Source organism: Branchiostoma floridae, chromosome 2, assembly GCF_000003815.2.
Source record: "Branchiostoma floridae strain S238N-H82 chromosome 2, Bfl_VNyyK, whole genome shotgun sequence".
Classification (NCBI taxonomy): Eukaryota; Metazoa; Chordata; class Leptocardii; order Amphioxiformes; family Branchiostomatidae; genus Branchiostoma; species Branchiostoma floridae.
In genome coordinates this window covers 4171489-4188431 of record NC_049980.1, presented here as the reverse complement: position 1 = coordinate 4188431, position 16943 = coordinate 4171489, and the positions used below count along the sequence as shown (strand labels likewise).

General features: G+C 40.4%; 1 long non-coding RNA gene across 1 annotated transcript; it reads left to right on the top strand.

Moving 5' to 3' along the window:
- Positions 1-9719: 9719 nt before the first annotated feature.
- On the top strand, positions 9720-14388 carry LOC118409282. The gene is made up of 3 exons (XR_004830414.1): positions 9720-11301; positions 13000-13051; positions 13694-14388. It is a non-coding gene; the product is annotated as an uncharacterized LOC118409282 (long non-coding RNA).
- The last annotated feature ends 2555 nt before the right edge of the window (positions 14389-16943 follow it).

The following is a 16943-nucleotide window of genomic DNA, read 5'->3' as shown; positions in this document are numbered from 1 at the left end:
GTAACCTCTAAGTTCTTGTTCCCAGTAGATTTGTCTTACTCCGACTCCTTCTAAATCTGTGCAAGGAGGTTGAAAATATTTGTTCTGTGTAAGGCCACAGCAAGTAAGTAAGCAAGTTTTATGGATGACAGCAATGCGCTCATTAATTTTCACCTGATTTTGAAAAAAAAAATTTTCCCTCAAAAGATGGTGAACACGTGCACGACGAGATTGTACGCGCTGAATTGACTGATCATGAGCGACACGAGGAACATGTATCTATGACCGTAGTTGTCGAATGGAAACTAGGTCGATTATAAAAGCACGTAGTTGTCAAGTTGGTAAGTGATACCAGTCCATATTGGTGTCATTTGGTGCACCTTTTGAATATAGAAATAAAAAGCTTGATGTTTTTTTCCCTCTCTTATCAAATTTGGAGTTTGCAGAGGATGTCGTTCATAAAAGGTACTTGCTGTGGCCTGATATTAACAATACGCAACAAACATAAATTTGTCAATAGTACGAGTGTACTTATACGAGTATACTTATCTGTCATAATGTAATTCACCAACACAGACGAACTTTAATCATCATGAAATGTAAGTTGTTTATTCTAAGTATTTGCTAGGCATAATCTATTTTGTATGATGGTCTTCTTAACCGAAAATGCATATATCGTATGTGTAGATGTCCAAGTTTCGCAAAATTCCATAGTTACATCCTATTATAAATCATACATATATTACATACTTGGTGCATCGTCGTGTACATCAATAACTAACTTACACATGTGAAGTAGGTAATCCCCACCATTAACCACTATGGAATTATGACATTGTCACATTGAATATGACAATGACAATGACAATGACAATGACAATGACAATGATGTTTATTGCATGTTCATGCCCCAATGGGGCTAAATGCATTAAGTTTGATATAAAGTTAATGACAACAAATAAACAATGATATATCCTAATAATAACTATTTTCTACAAGCTTCGTCCCTCCTCTTAAAACAAGAGTAAACGAACTTACATAGTTCTTCCAATATGTCATAGTTAGTTGATGACATCAGATATTTAAACATGTCTACCTTTGTTATGTTTGTATATTTCTCTTTAACACGTTTAACATTAACAAGGCTATTACGCATATCATTGTACAGAGAACACTCTAGTACAAAGTGCATTTCATTTTCTATACATCTGACATTCTTATTACAAAACATGCATATTCTATCGTCAGGAGGAGTTCGGGTGTATCTGCCAGCTTCAATTTGCAGTGGGTGATCGCTGATCCTTAATTTAGTCATGGCTCGGCGATAACTAAAATTTGTTATCTCTAGGTACTTTTCTCTTTCATAAGTAAGCTTGAATTTTCTGTAGGTTCTTAACTTATTACCTTGGTTTTCCTTCATGCCAGGAGAATTCATTTCGGAGTAAAAATTTTGAACAAAGTTGTCTTTCAGTCTTTGGTTTACTTCGGACTGAGCGAAAGATGTGTTGCGATCACTGTTAATCAAAAGATAGGCAAAACCAGACTCCTCCAGGATTTTACTAACATTGGAAAACCAGCATGGTATGTTGCGACTGTGTAAGTCCTGCTGTACAAGAAAAGCTTCAAATTGTAGACTATTTCTTGGCACTTCTTTAACTAATCTTTTGTAGTATGAATACAATCTAGTATATACTTCGATCCACAGAGGATACCTGCCTAGTTCTGCCCTTGTTGCAAGATTACTTGAGTTTTTTCTTACGCCTAATAACGACTTGCAAAACTTCAGATGAACTTGTTCAATGGGTGACTTATCATTTAATCCGATTTTGCCCCATACCTCTGCACCATAAGTCAATATTGGGACAACGCAGGCATCAAATAATTTACAATATACTGAAATTGAAGGATTGGTTTCACCTAGTGTTGTTTTAATACTGAACAAAGCTCTTAGCGCCTTCTTTTGTAGTGTTTTTAATGCTGTTGTGAAGTTGCAACCTGTTGTAAGCACCACTCCTAAATAGCAATATGAAGAAACTATCTCTATGTCTTCGTTGAGTATATGAAATTTGAGATTTGAGAACATATGACCCTTTTTGTTAAATACGATTATTTTTGTCTTATTTATGTTAACTGATAATTTCCATTTGTTGCAATAGAGACCTAGTTTATCAATTGCATTTTGAAGACCATTTTGGCTAGTTGATAGTAGGACAAGGTCGTCGGCATAAAATAAACTTGATACTTCAGATGTATTTAGCAAGGGCGCATCAAAATCTCCTGTATTCAGTTCGTCTGCTAAGTCACTGATATATAGGTTAAATAGTGAGGGACTTAGAACACAACCTTGCCGCACTCCTATTTTGACAGGGAAATTTTCACTTAAACCTATATTTGTTTTCACACTCGCTGCGGATTGACTATATAAACTTTTTAGCATATCAAAAAATCTACCGGAAATGCCTTTTGATATGAGTTTGAATAATAGGCCCTCGTGCCAAATTGAATCAAATGCCTTGGATAGATCCACAAAGCAAGCAAATAGTTGATTTCTTGACTGTGTATATTTGGAAATCAACGTTTTCAGAACAAATATGTTATCTGACGTTCTGTAATTCTTTCGGAACCCTGCTTGATTAGGTTTAAGAATTTTGTTTTCCTCGAGAAAAGAGGAGAGCCTTTTGTTTAGTACAGAGGTAAACAGTTTCCCGAGACAGCTAGAAATGGAAATCCCGCGGTAGTTGTTAGTGTCGTCTTTTCTCCCTGATTTGAATATGGGCACTATGTAGCTTTTTGACCAGGTTTGGGGGAATTTTCCACTAAAAAAGGTGCGATTGAATAATGCAACAAGAGGCTTTAAAAGTAAGCTGTGTCCCGCTTTCAGCATTTCGTTAATTATCATGTCTTCGCCGCTCGCCTTTGTGTTTTTGAGAGCCGTTATTGCACTACTTATTTCAGCCTCCGTGATTTGGCAATCAAGAGGCCCTTGCTCTTTGTTGTGTTCCTCCAGTGCCTTTAGATTGTCTTTAATTTTCATTTCAAATTCAGTGTCAAAATTTTGCCTCTCAAGCCTACGTTTTTCATGTAATGCTTTGAAGTGAGTTACCCATGAATCAGGCGGAATTTCTTCTAAAGCTTTTGGAGTAGAATTGGCGTTTTTAAATTGTTTGAGTAGATTCCAAAAGGCGGTTGGATTATTTTCCTGAAGATTTTGGAGCTGCATTAAACAGTCAGTTTCATAGTCTTTTTTGCGCTTTCGAATTAGTTTGTTGTATTCCTTTTTCTTCCTAAAATAGCTACCTCGAATAAAAGGGTTCTTTGGGTTTCGTTGCAATAAATATTGCAGATTACGGAGCTCTTTCCGGGCCTCGAAGCAATTTTTGTTAAACCACTTTTTATTTGTTCGTAGTTTTTTTTGTTTACTGTTATGTTTGATTTGTAGTGACATTTTCCCCGCTATTTCTAAGATTTCCTGAAAATTGTGAACTTCTTTGTCGATGTCTGCATTTAAGATTGAGTTTAGATGCGTTGACAAATTAAAATTTTCAAGCTTGTGCGATAATGCTTGGCTGCGTAAAGCATTTATAAACTTTTCGCTGGAGTCCGGTCCCCAGACAAATCTGTCTGGCAAAGGTCGCATATTTATTTTGGGTGTTTCGTTTTGAGATTCTTGTATAAGTGTCTTAATGTTTAGCGAGATCATACAATGATCAGAAAATTCGGTCAATGGATGTACTCTAAATATATTGATATTGTGGAAGAGGGTACTGCTAGCTATGGCATAATCAACAGTGCTACAGCCGTTAGGCTGGTAGCAGGTGAATCGGCCGCTGAGATCTCCCAGGACTCGCCCATTTAGAATGTTGAGGTTGGATTGGTAACATAAATCAGTCAAATCTTTGCCAAATGTGTTTGGCGGGTTTTTATCAGAATAATTTCTTGGGATGTTGAGAATTGGAATATGCTCAACGTCAGAATCTATTGGAGTTTCGTCCGCGAAGTCTTTTCAGGACCTAATCGACTATTAAAGTCTCCTCCGAGAATCACAAAACCTCTGGACGTAAAACGTGCCACGTCCTGTTCCAGTACATCAAAGATAGATTCTTCAGATCTTTTGTGGATCGAAGAGTTTACAGGACTGATATATACATTACCTATGAATACGTCTCTGGATAGGCCAAACAATTCCTTGGCTACACGGATCCAGAGAATATCTTTGCTTTCTGAAGTGCTGCTCTCTCGTCTTATAAATTTTGCTAGTTTGTTTTTAAAATAAAAGATAATTCCACCTGAGTTCCGTCTGGCTTTACTTTGTTTGTTCCTTAGAGATGAAAAGTGCTGATAATGTTGTAGATCAACTTCTGACGTATCATTACTCCATGTTTCAAGGAGGGAGAAGAAATCTAATTTTTCTAAACTGTTTCTAAAATCGTTGACTTCAAGTTTTTTTCCTAAACCATGAACATTCCAAAAACCTATGGATATAGAGTGAGGAGACATTTGTAACCTTGACATTGTCATGGCTTAATAAGAGTATCGACAAAACTATCAGAGTGCTGACTTATTCCCTACCTTTACTAAAACTTTTACTTCATCACTGAAGAGCTTACTTAAACAACTACGTTTGCAATCTACTATAACTTGTTAACAAGTACTATACGATGTCTTATATAAGTAGATACTAAACCTTGAGTTAGTATTCATAGTCATAGTCCCTGTACCACGGATAGTCACGAGAGCGCTCAGGCTGGAACCGGTTCCGTTGTCCATTCAGGTTTGACGGAAACCAGTCCATGTACAGATCGTCGTAGCCACGGTAGGATTGGAATGGGGGGAAAGGGTCACGTCGCCATCCGCTGGATTCGTGTGCTGGACCCCATCGTTCCATAGCCCTGTCATGTTGTAGCCTTGGTATTTCGTATTTGCACGTACGGCGGGTTGTGCCCCTACCTTTACGTCACAAGCCAAATTATATGCAAATTAGACTCTTATTTTTATATTTAGCATACGTTAATGCTACACTTCCCATGAATTATTTATTTTAGGTGCATAAAAATCCTATTAAGGAAAACACTAGAAACACATATTTCCTCATTAATTACATGTAAATTAAGTCATCATTTACATAATAAGCATACCATATCTGTAGTACATCTCTGTCTAAACTACCTGTATACTAGAGATGAAGGAAAGTCGTCGTTTCTTTGTTTAGCTATCCTCTGAAATGGCACACAGTTTTGCCTGCAAGTTCTACGGCTGTCTGCGTGCTCCAAAATCACTCCGATTCCCAGGAGTTCGTACGGAGGCGGTCCTTACCACTTACGGATCCCAAAAGATTGCCTACGTTTTGGCACTTAGACAGCACGTATTTGCACGTACGGCGGGTTGTGCCCCTACCTTTACGTCACAAGCCACCAAGCACATCCAGGTCAAAAGATACAAAAACGGAATTTCTGCTGCAGTACCAAGGTCACATATTAGGGGCCCAAAATTGACCTTGACCTTTGTTTTCTTAACACCTATCCACATACCAAATACCATTGTAATCCGTCTAGAGTTTCTTTTAATAGTTATGCTGACAACACAAACACACAGACAGACACACCCAAAACTATATTTATCTCCATTTTTTCATGGAGGTAAGAATGAGAGTTAATGTCAAACCAAAGCCGGTTATGATCATGCAATCAAGGACACAACAATGGTTGTAGTTATGTTGGTATCCAACTGCACTTGTGTCAAGCTTGCATCACTGCTTTGTTATTTTCTAAGATTTTCTATAATTTAGATTTTGCGTAATACGTAAAAGTATGTCTTAAATACACGAGACATAAGGATATTCGTTCTTTATCTCTGAAATTCGTTAAGTATCTTTCGAATTCCGCAGTGACGCAAGCCTGACGCAAGTGCAGTGAGATACCACCTTAAAGCTAAGGGCACAACCCGCTGAACATGCGTGGTATCTACGTGCCAAAACGTGGGCAATGTTCTTTGGAACCGTAAGTAGTAAGTACCGTCTCCGTACGAAATCGTACGAAATCCAACGGGTTTGGGAGTACGCAGACACGCCGTAGAACTCTACGTGCATGTCGAAATTTTCTCTGCCTTCTCTCCCTGCTCTTGCCATTCCTTCCCCACGTTTTCAGAAAACGTGGCGGATGGGACCTCCCCCTCCCCCCCCCCCCAAAAAAAAACGTACGTACAAAAATCACGTACGGCGGGTTGTGCCCTCAGCTTTACACAACTAACATCCTATCCGTTTTTATGTCGATGTATACATGCTAGAATTATGACGATCCATATTATTAACTCCTAGATAACTTATTATTCTCGAATTCTTGAACAAAATCTATTCTTGCAATTCAAGAAAAAGCTGCTACTAGGAGGCTCAAATACAATCATGACTTTCTCCCAAAGAGCTGGGGGTGGGTGGGTCTGGGATTCATTATATTTGTCTGCTTCCCGCCACGATCGAAGAGAGGGAGAAATCGTGGCCACTATTTTGTTTGTTTGCATGTGTGCCATATCCGGTAAACCGCCACATGGCGAAACATAACAGGTTTCTACTGTAGGAGACAGGCTGCATATCAGGAAAATCATAATGTTGCTATTTGTTTCCTTTGAAAAAGAGGGTGAACCCCTATGTAAGAGTTGAGCTAGGGCTGGATCAGACAAAGTTTTCAAATCAAGGGTTGAGCTTACAAGGTCATGAAGATTGCAGAGAAGGGATATTCTAAGTTGGTTGTAGTTAGGGCAGTACAGTAAATAATGGGCAACGCTTTCACATCGGGAGCCACAGCTACAAGAAGGACTATCGACTAAATTACGTGTGGATAAGCTAAAGTTCAAACTACAGGTCCCGATGCGGAGGCGTGTGAGTAAAGCGCAGGCGTATCTGGGGCCGTGACTAAATGTGTGTAAAGCCCCAGTCACAAAGCGCGTACGATTTCTGGCGATGGAGTATTCCGCATATCGTACGATGAGCGCAGTAAATCGCAGCAAAATCAGCCATCGTAATGCATCGGATGATGTTCAAAATCTTTCCAGCGTCGTACGATTTTTCACTTGTGTCTCTTCTGAATAGCCGCATGACCGCTTCTGCGCTTCTTTATCCGACCAAATGTGGACGTAGCTGTTGAATACCTTTCTATGATATCTTTAACTGTAAAAATAGATTAAAAGAGACCATGACAACATGTGTATTACATGTACAAGCAAAGGTTCAAATCAAGCAAAAGTACTGGTATGGTTATCTCTGCCTGCTTGCGGGCTCTACGAGTCAGGATTTTTCGAAGATCGTATTATGATATGCTGTCAACAAAAAATGCCATCATACAAAAATCATATCATAAGCATTATATCACATATATTTGCGACTCATAGAGCCTGCCTTTCTGTTCGACTTGTCCCTATGGTTATTATGATTATGGTAAACTGACCCGGGGCCGACGAGAGCTGAGATTTGATCTAATTATGAACTCACGTACATGTAGCGATCAAACAATTGTCTGCATCACCTGTGCGCGGCGGGTTGGCGGCTCGCGCCCATTGGCCCCCCGCTATCTCAACAATAATTCCGAGGCCTATAGCCCATGCTCATACTGCGCATCGCAAGGAATCGTACACGCTTTGTGACCGGGGCTTAAAGGGAAGGGCGAGCTAATGTTACTAAGTAATTTTTGATTGACGAAAGATTAAGTGACCATACAGCTATATCAAGACCATTCCAGTGATATGTAGTATACGGAATAAAGGACCTTTGGTAACGAGTTGTGGTACAAGTAGGTGGCTGTAAATTGTGTTTGTTACGAAGGTCGTAGGGAGTAGAGGCAGAGACTTCAGGAGTGATCAGCTCCTGAAGATACTGACGAGTGTGACCATAAACAAGTTGGCCTACAGTTGGATCTCCCCGGATAAATCCAGACTGAAGAGGATATAATAAGTTTTGGGACATCAGGTGGTTGTACAAGTATTTAAATACAATTTTTTCAAGGATTTTGGACAGAGAGGTGAGTAGGGAGAATCTAGGGATACAGATCGGTAGTTCCTCGGGGTCCCCCTTTTTGTAAATTGGTACCACATTTGTTCTTTTCCGGGATTCAGGGAAGACTCCGTGGTTTAGGGACAAATTAAAAACATATGCAATTTTGTCGGAGAGATGTAGGGACATATGGATTTAAGGGAACGGTTACCTACATTATCATAGCCACATGCTTTTGATACTCCTTGATCCACTCACACCGGGAAGGACCCCTACTCTTTTGTGTGGCAGGTTCTTTTACGGCTGTCCTCACACACGAGACCCTCATTTAACGTCCTATCCGAGGGACGTCCCAAACTAGCTAAGTACTCATTTTCATATGAGTGAAGTGAGCAAAGTCATGTAATGTGTACCTTCCAATCCTCAAGGGCACAAGATCAGTGACGGATTCGAAGCCGATACCACTTGGGTCTGAGCCGAACACTATGTATACTTACTCCATACGACCCACTCTACTAACTTCCCCCTTACCCCCTTCCCCGACCGTTACCTCTGATTTGAGATAATTATGCCTATGGCACAGCAATTTTGATCTGGTTATGCACTGTACCTTATTTCAAGTTAGTGAGAGAAAACAATAGCACCACGGTCTTCATACACAATGCTCGTACTCACATGTAAATGCAGAAATGTTCGAGGTGTTCTTATTCATTATGTTCGGGGTATTTGTAGAATATATCGCACGTTTCTAAGTATTACAGTGTTGCTGGTATTATCATGCAAATTAGGAACTAACTATATGATTGATAGCTATTCATTTATATAGAATCGTATATGTATGTATATATATTAGCTGCATACTGTGAGTATTACCTTCCTATCGTTTAGAAGACAGGAGATAAAAGATATCTTAGGAAATACGGCATGTCCTCCTTTATCCAAATTAGGTCAATCCATTGGGGTAAAGTTTAGCTGTTGATAAGGTACCTGCCTTATATGTTCGGAATTCCTATAGTTCACCGTTATGGATTATCCCCACAAAATGTATCGTTTTCTAATTAATTATGCAAGTTATGTTCCACTCAGAGTAATTGCTACTTCGTCGTACTCATCTCTAATCAACTCACACGAGGGCCCAGAAATTCTCAAAAAGTTCTGTTCATTTGTTATTGACTTAAATCATGTGAAAAATGTGTTCAAACATGACAGAAGAAGAAGAGGAATACACCCTCAAAGACAATACATTTCCTGTCGGAGATATGATTACACTCCACCATGTACCACTACACACCCAGCTCCGATGGACATTACAACCTCAACCTCCAAAACCGGACACCTCGGGCACGTTAAAGAACCTACAACATGTAACGTTACACTTTCCCGACGTGAATGGATTCTGTCCGGATATGCAGCTTGCACTATTCAGTTCAAACCTGGGGTGTAACGCCGCCATTAGGCGGTTTGCTGGGTAAGCAACATAAACAAACAACCTGTTCGCCCGGAATGACAATTATCGGCCAGCAAGATCGGTGCAGACAAAACATGTACCGTTAGCCCCCACCGGTCAGAAGCGCAGTAAATTCGCAGATCGAAAAGGTTAATATAGAGCTACATGACTTTGAGGTCAAAGCAACAACATAATTAGGGTATTGGGAGGGGGTCAGGAAAAACACGGAAATGTGGGATAATGCAATGGATACAACATCTTGCCATTCAAGATAGTACCGAGTCACCTCATGAGCTCAGTCTGTGTCCTCTGTCGTAGAAGAGTAGTCTACCCAAACCCGACAGGGTTCCCGTACATGGACCACAAGTGGGGCCACACTTGGAGGAGGAACGCGTGGAGAATTAGAAGGACACAATTATGTTTTTTGCAGAAATGGGCATTTGTGCATGAAAAATTAGTAAACGGCAACTCCTCTGGTATGTTACCTGTCTGTCCATTTCCTACAATCAGTGACGGTGGAGCCTGCCTCGTAGACTTGAATATATACACACGTGTGAACCCATACCAACCTTATGATCATAATGATGTGCTCCTAAATTTTCTTTTTGTTTTCAAGACTATGATAGAATTGACAAGACATGGTACCTCAGCAAACAAGTCTTTTATTTCTGTATTCAAGAGGTGCACAAAAAAGTATCACTAGTGTGCTAGACTGTTATCACTTTATCACCAATGGGACAACTACAGTTATGGCTATAACATCATATATACATGTACTTTCGAACTAGTTTCACTTCTACAACTACTGTCATGGCTACATGCACCTCACTAGTGTGACCTCTGCAAAGCTATCACACGATGTATCTTCTCATTTTGGTACATATTCAACATCTTGGGGGGGGGGGGTCCTTTAGTTTTCTTCCAAATCAAGCAAAAATTGATGAGCCCACTGATATCATCCATAGACCTCGTGTGCCCTTATGATCCCTTATCTTCCTTGAGGGACCGGCATCACTCCCAGCACATTAGAGGTATACATAGTACCGGGGTATAGTTTGTAGTTACAGCTTTAATACCAGGCTAAACAATAGTAGGTGAAGTGAATTTGTAACTCAAACTTTTTTATGATAAGTTATCATTGGTGATAAACATGATGGAGTTACAGTATCAGAACGTAGTTATTGTTTTGAAGTTAAAGATCCATCAGGTAGGTTTCTTGGTTGTGTCAAAAATAAACAGTGCCCTGCACATGGTCGTTTTTTTGTCCTGTTTTGACTTGTCCTGTCCGCCCAGCAACTATAAATCCATACCTGGAGCCAAATCTTGCACGTTCGAAAACATCATCGCCTGTTTCAAGCTCGCCTGTTTGTTTATCTGGAGCAGACCCGAAAACACATTTCTACCATCGCCTGTATTTGTTAGCTCGCCTGTTTGTTGATCTGGAACAGACCCGAAAACACATTTCTACCATCGTCTGTTTTGTACGTCCGGCTGTTTGTTGATCAGGGACAGACCTCGGGCGTGTGACCTAGAAACCTTTCAAAGGTCAGTGACTCAATGCTTTCCCCAGGGACCTTATGGCCAGTTCTTGGATAAGGCGGAACTGGTTCAAACTGGTTTGATCCCCCCAGACCTATGGCTTCTCCAATCAGGGAGAAGTCTTAAGACATTTGACCAATAGGACAAAACTGGCCACCCTCCTGTCAATCTTCCGAAACTGGGAGGGTCCGGGTATACACTCCGTTTCTTGTCTGTTGACGAGACAGAAAGAGCGGGGCGTTCTATGTGTTAACATCGGGCCTGAGGTCATCTCAGCTGTAACTTTTCTGGAAGCTACGACTGTAGGTTGGACTCTGTTTCCGCTGCAGATACAAGGACATGCGTCACTTCTGACAAGGTATGTTGGTTTTTCTCCGGTTAAATGGCCTGTTCCTTGCATTTGGTGCAGCGGAGAGTTATATCATTGAAAGAATATAGTTTTTGATATTCCCTCTCCGGTTAGATCGGTCGGCATTCATTGTGTAGTGTCATTGTTCCGTGGCCGATACCGTGTATATCTCTCCTAGAATCATCAAGGTCTAGACTTCCAGTTGATGCCTTTCTACATGTACTTGTGTCTGGATTGGTGAATAAATTCTACGGTGATGTGATTTCAACCCTTTCAAAGCTTAAATTGTACGCTTCTTTGTGACGAGACTAAGCTTCAATTGTACGGAGAGAGGTACTGCGATACCGCTCCTTTTCTTGGCCCTCTAGATATAGCCAAAATCTGTTTATATTTCATAAATACGAGTTTATCTCCCGCAAGTCAGGTTTACCGTAGTGAAAATGCGGTGCTATTAAACCCCGTCAGATTTTCGAGCTTCGTCAAATTCTACCGCTAGCAAGAGAGAAAGAAAGTCAAACCGTTGTAGCACTTAATTTGAGTAGACTTACTGTAGATGCCATCTGTTTTTCTAGAAAGGTTTTGCTGGATTCGCGACTAATAAGATTAGAAAGCTGTGTTGATTGCGGATTTCATGGCCGTTCCGAAATGTAAATATGGAAGGGGAAAGGTTGGATCTTACAAAACTGGAAGTCAAGCAAAAGCAGGATTCAGTTACTGGGGTCCCAGGGAGGGAGCGAGCCCGTAAACGACCCCGTATGCGCAGATGCCTTGGCGGACATGCATCACTCCTAGCACCGTAGAGGTGCCGGGGAGCCCTCGAAGGAAAAGGGAATTTGATACTGAAACTTTTATGATAATTTGAAGATATCAAAAATAGTATGCTAAAGTTGCATTGCATGTATCGTAATGTAGTCTTTCTTTTGATATCATCAGTTAAGGTCATCGGCTTTGCTCTTGTAAGTTGTAGGTTCTAAATTTTAGTAATTTTACTTTGAGACTTTGTTTTGTTGTTTGATGCGTGATAGATGTGATAGTAATGATTTGTTGTTGTCATTGAATCAGATATTTCGCACCTCTTTTTTTTCTTTGTACCGGTTTTGTTGTGATTTGATGTCAGTTTAGACGTGTATTTTTGTTCGTTTACACGGATTGTACATTCTTGTTGGACATGTTTATTTTTTTGTAAGCGTGTTGTGTTGGCGGTGTGGTTGTAAGAGGTTACTGTCACATAGTTCTGGTCTACCTGTACTTGTCCACGTTTGCAATGGTGCCCATGTAACAGTTCTCTATGTTAATGCGTTGATTAGTCTCTTCAGCAGATATTCCGACGACCATGGTCCAATGTGTCAACAAGCTTAAAGTGTTATAAATTGTACGCTTGGGTACACTGCCACCCAACCGAGCGGTCCAGTTTTAATTTTGTTACCGACCCAACATGCATTAATTAGACTGTATGATTGCTGAGATCCTTGAGTTGATCGTTGGCAGTTAATTGCGCACGGAATTGTGTTTAGGAAATGTTCCGCCGGGATTTTTTGGCCTTATCTTTATGTAGTATCCCTTCCTTTTCGACAAGACTCATATGACTCAATGAATATTCCAGTAACGACCAGCTGTTTTTCATAAAAGGCAAACCAATTTGATTCTCGGTGAATGGCAGGAAATGGCTGCAATGTATTCATGCCTATTCTATCTCTGTTCGCGCAGGTAGCATGGCCACCCGCAGACTTCAGAAGGAATCACTGCTCAGAGCATAAAGGTGAGGTAGACTAACAATTCGTTACAGAGAAAGGGCCCACAGCCTATGGGTCAACGTAAAAGATCATGTCTTATAGTGACAAGATATATGTCCAGAGACAATAGTGTATTTGTTGTTTTCTGTTGATCTGGGTGATATGCAATAATTGTCATTGTAAGCGTTTTTCTTGATGAATCGAAAACAGCATTCTATCAGTCGAACAAAGTCTTCTTCGTTTCACAACCTTCTTTTAATTCTCCTGTAGACGTTTCGGTGACTGTCTGTCACCTTCATCAATACAAAATGAACCATACTAACGTTATCGGTAATTACTATATAGCTCATATCGCACTGATAATGTTAGTATGGTTCATTTTGTACTGATGAAGGTGACAGTCACCGAAACGTCTACAGGGGAATTAGAAGAAGGTAGTGAAACGAAGGAGACTTTGTTCGATTGATCTACCAACCTGATGAAACTATTTACGGAGCATTCTATCAGCTTTTCATTTTACATTGCGGTCCTTTGCATTTTGTAAACGTACTCTAAAATAAGACTCTGTTTATACAGAGGAAGGGTATACCTACACAGTACATTTTGTAACAGAAAATCCGTTCAAGGCATTGTTATATTTATGTCCTTTTGTCTCTTTATACCCGCAGGTCAACTTCTCCATGACTCTGGTCGCAAACAGAATTCACTGGACCCCGGTCACAGAAAAGCTGGGGTGTGTGCTGATATCACCCAGGAAAACAAACAAAAAAAGCAAGAAAAGAAAAGAAACCAATAGAGTAAAAAGTGGCAAAGGTCACCCAAAAACACATGATACAAAACACACAAATAAAACATAAAACCCTCCAACAAAACAACACGTCTATCACACAGTAAGAATACGCAAAATAAAGGACAGCATCATGTAGTCAAAGAAGTCTGTCTGTCTTAAAAAGTCCAATGTACGGTGAGTTTTATCTTCGCGTACTTTCTTTATCATCGATGCGTCAGTCATAGTCTATAAAGTGACATCTAAACAAACTGTATCAGCTACATGTCCAAACTTATCATTCTTCACTGTAAGAAGTTATAAATTACCAAATACATCGACAAACATGTGACACGTTGGTCTTTAGTCTCCAGAAAGCTCATTTGAAATATCTTTTAAAAGCTGCAATAGTGTATAAAAACTGCCCAAAGAAGCAACTTACAGTTCCTCAACGTTACATGCAAACGCCCGTCCCGCAAGTTCTTGTCAAAAACGAATTCCCCAGGGAATGCGTGCGTGGAATATTTAGAATTCCTGGCAACTCAATCGCAGTGCTATAAGAACGGCTCCGCCCCTGAGGCGTCGCCAAAAAACGATTAGGGCGATTAACAAGGAGGTGCGAATTCCCTGCCTGCCGTGGACGGCTGATAAACTGCACGCATCTCCGCCGGACGCGGACAGTGCGCTGTCACGCCTCGTGTGCACTGACCCGACAATTCTCTAACGGTTTCTGGGTCAAACTGCTTTTTAAAAACACAGAAGTCAGACAGAAATCTGACAAAAGTGAAAACTTACCAGTTCGACGTTCTTTCGGTATGTGTTGGTAAACAAGCATGCTCTATGCAAATGACCAGGTGGCGGCCGGGCGGCGCGTGTCGCCCGAGTTGTAAAATGCTTGCAGCCGACATGCGAATTGCCTCTCACGGAGTTGTGAATTATTCCTAACGTATGTGTTAATAGGGCAGATGAATGGCTAATCGTTTTTAATATTACTCTGTACCGCCGTTTCCATGCAGGCTCTAAAATGGCCGGCTATCAGAGAGGCCAGCAATCAGCGACCAAGTACAAAAAGAAATGGCCAGCAAAAGTGCCAAAAAAAAGGCCATAGAGAGCCTGCTATGGAGGCTAAGACTGCAAGTACTGTAATTAAAAAGACTTCGGAGATTTGTAAACAAATGGCTTCAGACGCCAAACGTCAAAAGTTAACCCTGGGTCATGCTTGGGTCACAAATGGTAAAAGGGGGCCCTGTCGGGAAGTTCGCGAGATGCTTTTTTCGTCACTTTGCGTGTGATCCATACGCGGCCTCATGGCACACCCTGTGGCTACCGGGCTATTTTGTGGTCACGGCTGGGCCCCGGGTTGCTTCTAACACTAAAATTACTGATGAGAGACAAACAACTCTAATGCACCGTGGTTACGTAGAACTGCAGGATATTATTACAATTTTTTTTTAAATTTGCTTCCCCAAAGTATGATTTTTGCAAGCTGCGGTGACAGGTTCTGCATTTGCTTCTAATTCTGTGGTTTATGTGACGTCATCGAAGGAAAATCAATGTTTAAGTTATATGGATTTCATAACGAAGAAATTTCATAATGGATTTCATAACGAAGGATTTCATAACGCTCGTATTAGTTTTAGGGTTTCCAGAGGATGTCATCCGTATAATAAAATTAACACAGCCTACGCGTACAATAACTGTCACTGGTATGCGTCGAAGTAATTGTTTGTCATCTTAGGTAAATTTATAAATATAACCTTGAGTTAATTCCTTCATACCATCCTCCAACCAAGATACATCAATGCTGACAGAATAAGAGCATAATAGTATTGCAGCTAAAAGTCGACTTGGTGACTGGGATTTTTAACAAATTGTTTCTGCAGACAAGTAACTAAATATAATCTAACGAAGCGCACTTTTAAATCCCTAGGGGCTACCTACGCACATGTCGAGAATACACGGTGGTAAGCGGCGACTGTCGACTCCATGCATTTCAGAAATTATCCGACATTTTGATTGAGGCTGTACAAGCTTAATTCTATAGACCCGTTCCTCTTGAGATTCCCCAAAGTTCGCTCTATATGCATGTTGAGATGAGGAGGAGTCAGGCCTATTGAAAACAATGTTGTGTTTCCGGTAACCCGATCGAATCTAAAGTCGGGTTCACACATGCGTATATATGCAAGTCCATATGAGTTCCGTATTGAATACTAAGCCTTTACCAGGCTCCACAGGTCGCTGTAGAACATTAAAAATTTCAAAAAATATAGACTCATACATGTCAGAGGAGCTAGCTGTCTGAGGAGTATGATTTGCGACCAATTTACTTTTCTGGCATGTTATCTAGCTATCATATAATATTTGTCCAATTTCTATTATTTTCCGACGATTTGTGGAGCCCGGTAGAGGCTAAAACTTCTATACGGACCTTATACGAGTTGAATATATCATATTGTACTATGTCTATAGATAGGGATAAACATATTGTTTTTGCTGGTGTCTTCTTCTTTCTTCTTATTTTGCCACGAACCATTCAAAGCTTAGACATACAGTGACATCATCACTGTTAAAAGGAAATACTGTAGATGTAAGGTGGACATAAACCAAGCAGATGTAGGTAATCTTTTTCGCATTTGCACACAATGATATAGGGCTCATTTCGGTCGACATATAGAAAAAAGAAAACAAAAAAGAAGTCCTACCGACCTATTTTTTTCAGGAATGTAACCGAAAACACAACATTTTTCCTAGGCCTAAACGGTGCATTATACACGCAGTGACTGTCACTGACGGCCCTTGCAGTTATTGTCTGTCGTTTCCTATAAGGAGTCACTCGACTTTAATGTCATAGACATTCCCGGAAGACCCTCAATATGAATCCAAGACGTTCTAATCAACAAAATCACTTCTAGCCGACATATTGAAATTAAATTAAATGGCGATCAAGTTGTTAGACGTTATGTGCTTTTATGTGCATTCTTGAACGTTGCAGATATGCAGCATCTGCGTTACGCTATAGTTTATTTTTGCTGTCTCGAATCATTGAAGCGCTAATTTTCAACCTGTCGCGATAGACAAGACATACACAGGGTAATAGAAACGTCCTGCGCCTCATCATGAAATAAGGTGCATAATTGAAATTTTGGGGCGTA